This window comes from Solanum pennellii, chromosome 2 (genome assembly GCF_001406875.1).
Source record: "Solanum pennellii chromosome 2, SPENNV200".
NCBI classification, from domain to species: Eukaryota; Viridiplantae; Streptophyta; class Magnoliopsida; order Solanales; family Solanaceae; genus Solanum; species Solanum pennellii.
In genome coordinates this window covers 32,561,975-32,572,500 of record NC_028638.1, presented here as the reverse complement: position 1 = coordinate 32,572,500, position 10,526 = coordinate 32,561,975, and positions in this window count along the sequence as shown.

Here is a 10,526-nt window from a genome sequence, read left to right as displayed (position 1 = left end):
TATTCACCATCATATACAACAATTTAAACCAATATCATATTCATCAAATGTAACCAACGTCATATAAGAGCAACATCATATAGGACCAACATATATACATTTCATGACATCATAAGTGTATAAGAATAACCTCGTAGGACTCCCCTCAAGGCGAACTTGTGCAATGTACAGGTAAAGTCCCTTACCCTTACCTAAACTAAGTAGTACCCCTTTAGTCACCCTAGTTAGTGTCCATCTTTATTACTTCATTCATTCATGTTACTTTCGGGAACAATCGCCTTAATTGACAATAGACCATGTGAGCTAAACATAGAATCCGGTATCATGAAACCCTACACCAAAAGAAGGTGCTCTACTTGCCAAGGTAGAACCAAAACATGAACATAGCATTCTAGGTGGATCCACTAGCTAGTTTTCCTATAGGGGCGACATAGTTAAGGAACTTGGAGATATACTAGAAACTCATGTATGCACATTGCATGGTAATCTCCATCTCGTGAGAACATTAGTGAACCTACCTTCCCTCATTGGAAATGGACAACTCTCATATCTAGTTCTCTCGGTGCTAAGCTAAAGTCCCTTTTTGAAATGTCTTTAAGCGTTTCATAATCATCAAATCTCAATATAGGCCATAGGAGACTAACCCCTTGTATAATCATGTCATTAGATCATTAGGTTTAGAATGTGGACTTTCTTTCATTACAACCCATCATTTAGTGAGATCATCACATCATAGACATATCGTAATAAGGCACACAAGAGAATCACATTCAACCTTGCATAATCGTCGTATTTAGATCACATAATTCAACATACTCATAACATTCCATCATATTCATCATATCAGCATCTTCCTAATCTATTCACATAATCATACTTTAATTGAACATCATCATTAAGAATAAACCATTATTACTGAAGTAGAGAACTCATAATCATAAAGGTCTTACCAAATAGCTTCCAAAACCTCCTTCAAGATCTTACCCTCAATTCATCACAATTATCCAATAATCCAATCACCATCATCATGTTATAGTGAATTAAACAATGACATAATCAATTCCAACAACCCTAATCATCTACAAGTCCAATCATAGCTAGGGTTAGGAAAAAGGGTTCAATCATTGATATTTCATGGAAACTAGGTTAAAAACTACGAACTACAACAATTAACCAATAAACAACACAATCATCAATATTAATCAATACAATAAAACATTAAATCAATTTAAAAAGGAATCCACGAAATTGGATGAATACCCAAGTTTTTGACATCTGTGGAAACCAATTTTGAAGAGCCTCTTGGGAAAGAGATCCCAAGAGTGAATAGCATCCATACCTTAACAATCCTTGAAGATTGATGGAAGAAATCTTGAGTCTTGGAGCCCTAATCGAGCTTGAAGTTGGTCTTCAATGGTGGTCTTTGGAATAGATTGAGAAAATAGAGAGAAGATGGAGAGAATTGAGTTTGGGAAATAATGAAGTGTTGAGTTAGTTTAATGAGGTTTAACTCTTTTGTAGTCCCCAAAAAACTTAATTAATCACCCATTAACCTCTAATTAATTATTTAACTAATTAACTATTTGACTAAGCTTGATCGAAACTTGAAAGTGAACCATGCCTCCAATCGATGACTTCACGTCGACTATCCATTAACCAAACAACGACCCCGTACTGTCATCCGTGGTTTTGTTTAGAGATTGGTTTTGAGCCATTTTGGGAAAATGGCTAAGTCCACACCAACGAGCACCATCGACGAGCCATTGACTCATCGACGACTCGTCGTTTGGTTCCGTCAATAGCCAATGTCAAATGAAAGCTTTTAGGGTCAACTGTTAGGGTCCTTGAAAGTGTTCGTTGGAGAGTCGTACCCGGACATTTCGACCCTAAACACCCTCTAATATATGTCTTGCGTATTTCCACCAAATTTAACTAAATACCGACTCTTAAAACCCCCTGAAATGCACCAAGGTACACTAGCTCATCTATTACAAATCTCCGGACGTCTTGGTCGTATATTGACATTTTGACTCTAACACTTCCTAATTGAGTTAATTACTTTTGTTTCGACTCAGAAACATTGTTTTAAGACTTATTCATTAAGTGAGGATATATCTAGGTCATGGAACTTTTGGAGTATTACATTATCCCCCCTTAGGAACATTCGTTCCCGAATTACACCTAAATCTTTTTATAGGGAGAGAAAGAGACTCAATACTAGCAGCCCAACCAACAACAACATAAAATCATAATGAGCCACAATTCATAGGTGTAATTCACAACTCCCTTCTACACATAAACATGACATTACACATAGTAACTCAATTCACAATTCAAAATGTAAAAGAGCTCAACATTTCATCACACATAATGAGAAACTACCTTCTCAATATCAACATGAGCTCAACATGAACATCAAACATTTAACATGTAATCCTTCTTCTCAGACCATAACAAAACATGCTCACTACAATCTCAAGAAGGCAAATACACACATTTCATATAAGTGCAAGTAGGACATAAAAGCGTTTTTGAAGAAACTTCTTTTAGCATGAACCTTTACCAAAATATGCACATACTTAGAAAACAAGTAAAATTCTTATTTCTCATAATTTTTATTTTAAGAGGAACTAATAACCTCAAATTTTACTAGGAGTAAGAGGAAAGAGATGAGGATAGTGGGAATTCATGTCGGCCTCGGCCTCCCATGTTGCACCCTCAACAAGATGGTTTCTCCATATGACTTTTACGAAGGCAACCTTTTTGTTCATCAACTTTTTGACTTGAGGATCTAGGAATTGAACAGGAACCTCTTTATAAGAAATGTTCTCATTCACCCCTAACCCTTTAATAGGGAGAATAGACACCAGGTCGCCTATACAATTTTTGAGCATAGAAACTTGAAATACCGGATGAACTGAAGCTAGTTCACTTGGTAGTTACTGGGGACTAAGCTTTTTACCAAATCTCATCATCCCCTTCGTACGTGAAATCTTCAAGTATACCAATCACCTATTTCAAACTCAAGGTATCTTTTTCGATTGTTGGCATAAGACTTTTGCCGACTATAGCCTATTTTCAACCTATCTTTTATCACCCAAACTTTTTCCAAAGCCTCATAGATTATCTCGGGATCAAGGAGTGAAGACTCACCAACCTCAAACCACCCAACTGGATACCTACACCTTCTACCATAGAGTGCTTCAAAAGGTGGCATAGAAATACTTGAATGGTAGCTATTATTATGAGAGAACTAAATCAACGGTAGGTAATATTCCAAATTACCCTTAAAATATATTACACATGCTCTCAACATATATTCTAGGGTTTGGATGGTACGCTCCGCTTGACCATCCGCTTGAGGATGAAAAGCAGTGTTAAGTTTCACCTGTGTACCTAACCCCTTTTGGAAAGATCTTCAAAAACGAGAAATGAACTGGGCACCTCTATCCGATATGATGGACAAAGGGATCCCATATAAGCTCACAGACTTGACGGGGATAAAGTGGGTAGATTTCGTCAATTTATCCACAATAACCCTTATTGAGTCATTTTTCCTCCGGGTTCGAGGCAAACCCACTACAAAGTCCATATTAATATCTTTCCGCTTCCAAGTAGGAACATCCATTACTTGAGTTAGACCCCAGCCTTTGATGCTCAGCCTTAATTTGCTGACAATTAGGACACCTAGACACAAACTCCGCCATATCCCTTTTTAAACCATCGCATCAATAGACCTCTTGAAAATTACGATACATTTTGGTGACACCCGGATGAATAGAATATCAGCAACCATGAGCTTCTTCCAAAATTTTCCTTCTCAAATCATCAAAATCCGACACACATAATATACCTCAGTACCTAAGTACGCCACCCCCCCGGGAGAATGACTCATGAACTTACTAAGTACCGATTCCTTAAACTCCATCAATCGGGGGTCAAGATGTTGCTTAGACTACACCTCAACCACTAAAGATGACTCAGAGTTATGATGAACCATGAAATCAGCTTTCGAAGAATCTTCAAACCGAACACCCAAACGGGCCAATTTATGAACATATCTCACTAACTCTTTCTTACCTTCCTCCACATGAGACACACTACCCATATTCATACGACTTAAAGAATGCATCACCACGTTGGCCTTGCCGGGGTGGTAGAGAACACTCATATCGTAATCCTTCAAAAGTTCCAACCATCTTATTTGTCATAGAGTCAACTCTTTTTGAGTAAACACATGTTGAAGACTCTTTTGGTCGGTAAATACATCAACATGAACACCATATAGGTAGTGTCTCCATATTTTCAAAGCGAACAGTACGACCGCTTATTCAAGGTTATTAGTTGGATAGTTTTTCTCATGCACCTTGAGTTGTCTAGAGGCATAAGCTATCACCTCACCATGTTGCATGAGAACACGGTCTAAACCTACTCGAGAAGCGTCATAATACACTAAAAAATCCTTGGTACCCTCCGGTAAGGTCAACACCACAGCGGAGGTTAGCTTTTATTTCAACTCTTGGAAGATTCTTTCACAAGCCTCAGACCACTCAAACTAAACCTTCTTTTGAGTTAGTGTTGTCAAAGGAGAAGCAATAGACGCAAATCTATCAACAAACCTTCTATAGTACACGCCTAGGCCCAAGAAACTTCTAATGTTGGTTGGAGTCAAAGTTCTAGGCCAATTCTTGACCGCTTTAGTTTTCTTCGGATCGACCTCTATACCCTCATTTGAGATAATATGACCTTGAAAAATAATTGATCTCAACCGAAATTCACACTTACTATATTTACCAAAAAGTGTTGATCATTGAGGACTTGCAATACTACCCACGAAGGTCCATATGCTCATCCTCACTCTTAGAATATAACAAGATATCATCAATATAGACAATTACAAAAGAATCAAGGAAGTTCTAGAACACTCTATTCATAAGGTCCATAAAAGACGTCGGGGCATTTGTTAATCCAAAAGACATGACTAGGAACTCATAATGTTCATACCTAGTTCGGAAAGACGTTTTAGAAATGTCTTCACTTCTCACCCTAAGTTTGTGATATCCCGACTTCAAATCAATTTTCAAAAAGTAACTCGCACATTGGAGTTGATAAAAAAAAGTCGTCATTTTCAGGGAGAGGATACTTGTTCTTTATGGTGACCTTATTTAGTTGACGGTAATCAATGCACATCCTAAATGAACCATCCTTTTTTCTCACAAACAACACCGAAGCACCCCATGGAGAAATGCTTGGTTGGTTAAAGCCCTTGACAATCAGATCTTTGAGTTGAGCCTTCAACTCTTTCATTTCGGACGGAGTCATACGATAAGGAGGAATTGAAATTAGATTTGTATCCCGCAATAAGTCAATACCGAATCTATTTCCCGTTCGGGAGAAATTTTGGATAAGTCATTGGGAAAGACTTTCGAGAAGTCCTTCACTATGGGGACCGACTCTAAAGGAAGAGCTTCAGATTCTAGGTCCTTGACCCTCACAATATTATAGAGACACCTCTTAGAGATCATCTTACAAGATTTTAGACACGAAATTATTCGACCTCTAGGGATTGAGTTTCCCCCCTTCCACTTTAAGACGGGTTCATTAGGACTTGGAACTTAACTACCCTCATTCTACAATCAATCGAAGCAAAACAAGCATGCAACCAATTTATTCCCAAGATGACATCAAAATCAACCATATCAAGTTCTACCAATCGACCAAAGTAACTATATTGGATAATATTATAGGACAACTTCTATAGACTCTTTTAGCAACAAACGTATCACTCACCGGGGTAGTAACCGAAAAAGGTTCAATTAAGACATGGGTAACACATCAAACTTCGTAGACATTAAAGGAGCTACAAAAGATAAAGTGGCACCGGGATCTAGTAAATCATAGACATCAATAGAAAAGACTTGCAATATACCAGTGACAACATCGGGAAATTCTTCTTGATCACCCCTAGAGCGGAGAGCATAGAAGTGGTTCTTCTTAGGAGCATCGGAACTAGGACCACTAGCTTAAGCTTGGCTACTCCACTTTTCTTAACCCCTTACCATAGGATAATCCCTCACCTTATGGCCACTCTTTACACAACCAAAATAATTATTCGTCCTAACAAGACATTCACACATATGTTTCTTACCACATTTGGTACAAGCAGGTTTCTTACTTGGTGAATCACCACCTTTTCCCCTTTGGGATATAGGGTTAGACACCCTCTTATTTATAGACTTGGGGAAGTTAGAAGGAACTTGGTTGGAGAAACCTCTTATTGAACCTAGGTTTGTCTTGAATTTCAAATTTACCTTTAAAATACCTCCCTCATAAGAGTTTGTCTTCCTAGCATGTCCATGTTGTAATGAAGCACCACCAAACGACATTCTTCAACTAGATCATCGGACACTCCCATCACAAAAAGGTTAATTTAGTTCCTCGGGTTTGACACCAAAGAAGAGGCATACTTAGACAACTTAGTGAACTTCAAAGAGTACCCAATTACACTCATACCTCCTTGATGAAAGTTGATGAACTCTTCAACTTTAGCCTTCCTTTTTCCCCTTGGGAAGAACCTATAAAGAAAAGCCCTTCTAAACACCTCCCAGTTTATGGGACCTGTTTTCAAAGACCTATTGTCCCTCCAATGAGCATACCAAGTACAACCTTAAGTTGATAAGCGCCTAGCTCGGCCCTCGTATTTGAACTCACCCCCATAGTAAATAAGATCTTGTAGACCTCATGAAGAAAGTCTTAGGGGTATTCATTCACCTTATACCCAAAGAACATAGGAGTGTTCATCCTAGTAAAGTCCCTCAAGAGATAAGCTATGGTACTTGCATTTTGGTGCACACGCGGTCCAACTTCCCAATTTGCTTGAGCCGTCATGGCTTAAGCTTAAGTAGCTATGGCTTGGGCTTGATTAGTCATAGCTTGAACAAAACTTATAAATTGCTTTATTTTGGAGTTATAAGAATGATCATTGGTAGACATTTGTTTTTTAAACTACCAATTTAATCATGCTATTTATCTTTGACTTGGTAGCCATGTAATGCCATTACTTTTGACTTTATTGGTTGAATTCATTGTGAGATAAAAACATTCCAATAAACATTGGAATGGATAACTTCTACATCATCCATTAGAATTGGTTGTCCATCACTTTATTTTATTCTTAATTTCTCCAGTACTCTTTGTAACCTATGTAACTCCTATTGTAACCTATGAAACTCCTAAGGTCATTATTTTTACTATTTACTACCTCCATTATCTTCCTATTCATTGTTATGAAGATAATGGAGGTAGTAAATAGTAAAGATAATGGTCTTAGGAGTTTCATAGGTTACATAGGTTACAATAGGAGTTACATAGGTTACAAAGAGTAATGGAAGAATTGAGAATAAAATAAAGTGATGGAAAAAACCAATGTTAATGGATGATGTAGAAGTTATCCATTCCAATGTTTATTGGAATGTTTTTATCTCACAATGAATTCAACCAATAAAGCCAAAAGTAATGGCATTACATGGCTACCAAGTCAAAGATGAATAGCATGATTAAATTGGTAGTTTAAAACACAAATGACTACCAATGGTCATTCTTATAACTCCAAAATAAAACAATTTAATATGTTAAATATTAATATTAAAATGCTAATAACCTAACACAAAATATTAATATTAAAATTCTTATAAACCGACAGAAACCTTAAACTTTTCGACCCAATACTTACATTCTCATATTCACGAAAAATCCAGTACGTTTTTTCTTAAAAATAAATTATGGTATCAAACTTATGATGGCTTATAAACTCAATAATTTGATCGTTATAGCTTCAATCTTCACTTTTAAAGCTTTTTATCCACAATATTGGCGCCTTCAAATTTAATAATATTAGAACTTTTATGTTTTTTCTCGGATACATTATCAAGCTCTTTTTTGTTTCTCTTTCTATTTCCTTAAAAATTATGCTTATATTTATTGACAATTGAGAAAATTTTAAATAAGTAATGCAAATAGCAGAAGGATGTGTTTTAATAATAAATGATATTGGCTATTTATTGGATGTTGAAATGAAAATCTAACTTTGACTTATAAGTCCAAAGTGTTGGGAAATGAATTCAATAGTCTAATTTAGTAAGGGTAAAATGATGGAAACAGCTAACTTATTCAAGAATTTCATAAAGAGGAAATATATTGATGTTCATCTAATATTTTAGATGGACAAAACTATTTTTTCCAATTTATCAAATTTATGAATATTTTATCCGTTTCTATCCATTTCACTCTTATTAAATTAAATTTTGAATTCATTTTTCAAATATTTTTGAATTATAAATAAAAGTTAGGCTTTCAATATTAATAAGAAAAAAATTCTTTTGGCTAGAAAATTTTGGTTATAATTTAGCCAGAATGCTAAAAAGACCCATTCACACTATAAATTAGTTCTCTTTTGAACATTTTTACCCTTTTAACTTAAAATTAAATATATTCTTGGAGGAAGTCATTCTTGGATCTCTTTTTCTATCATATTTCCAACATATTAATATCAATTAATTGCATCAATTATTGGAAATTCCATAGTCACTTCTGTATATGGAATCCCTATGTACTACAAATTCTATCAAAGAGCATATTGATCATTAAGTAGATTGGATGACCCATAAAAAAATATTTTCAATTACATGTTTTAAAAATAACAATTATGACATCAATAGTAAAAAAAAAATATTTTTTGGATCACATTATATTCTTATTGGTTATATTATAATAAAAAAAATCACTTAACTAATATTACAACATATTATGGACAAAATATTTGTGTTAACTGAATTTACTTAACACTAATTTATTATATTCAAACATAATAATTTAAAAAATACGTAATTAGAATTTAAAGGTCATTTTAGTAAAATATAAGTAATAATTCAAAATTTATCGAAACGACGTAATATAGTGATAAAATATGTATGATAACAATATTAATATTTTGTTCTCTTTGGTTCGACATATATGAACTATACACAGAATTTCTGTAATTGTCTATATTTACCGGATCTAATGTATTTTGAGTTGTCATTATCTCAATCATTTTATAAATTACATTTAAAAATTAATTAAATATATAGTTTAATTTTATTTAAATATAATAATTAAAAAAATATTACTTATTTGGAGGTCATTTTAGTAATAAATATAAGTAATGATTTACAATTCATCAAATCTATGTAATATAGGAGGTAAGTCTTGTTTGATTAATTCTATTAATGATCAATACTATTAATATCTGACTCTCTTTGGTTCGACATGTATGAGCTATACGCATGATTTCTATAACTATTGACAATTATCAGGTTTAATGTGTTTTGAGCTGCCATTATTCCAATATTTTACAAATTTATTAATTCTCCAATGATAATGACAACACAAATTTATTAAACATGAACAAGATCAAAGTTTCATCACATATATATTTTTCTTTATTAAAAATATTATTTGTTGTTTTGTTAAATGATATGTTAAAAATAATAAGTATACATAGTTGTAGTAATATATATATTTTTTTCTCTCAAATTTAAAATTTTTTAAAACTAATTAAGAATTTGTAATTAAGTAATTTTTTCGTATTTATTTTATGAATAAATTTAAGTTATCTATTTAAATAATTATTTAAATTCAATTTTCAATAATTTTTTTAATTCAATTTTAAAATGCTTTTTAAAATGTAATGTAAAATAGTTCAATAATAACAGTCAAATTTCAAAATACTTTAATAAGTAGATATCGACATAGTAAAGAAATATTACAAATTATATGGTTCATAAGTGTGGATCTCATTTCACCACAAACCAAGATAGTGACGCAGTAATGTTATAGTTTTGATAATTGCTAATTATTATGTTTTAAAAAATTAAACGTCCTATTTAAATATTATATTTAAAAAAATAATCATGTATTTAAAACGACATATTTAAAGAATTAACCTTCATATTTAATTATTATGTTTTAAAAAATTAAATTACATAGTTCTGTAATGTTTTGATTTTTATCAATTCTAAAGTATTTTGAATTTTGATTATCGTTATTGAAATATTTTTTGAATTATATTTAAAAACATATATATATATTATGAACATGAATTTAAAAATATTTTTTAAATTACATTATATTTCAATAACGATAATCAAAATTCAAAATATTATAGATATTTTTGTAAAGAAATTAAAATAAAGAAAACAAATGTGATATTATTCTCATAAAAAAATCGTAGTATGAAGTTAGATATTATAGATATTTTTGTGTGTGTTCAATTTTAAAATTGAATGGTTCGTATATAATAGAAATAAGTTAATATTATTTTGCAAGTTCAAAATTAGAAAATTATTGATAAAATGTATCCAAATATATCTTGTATAATTATAATTTGTATAATTTAATTTTATATATAATGGAAAAGAAAGGAGAAAGGATAACAAAAAAGATGAAGAAAAAGGAACAAAGAAAGAAAGAATTAGAAAGAATAAAAA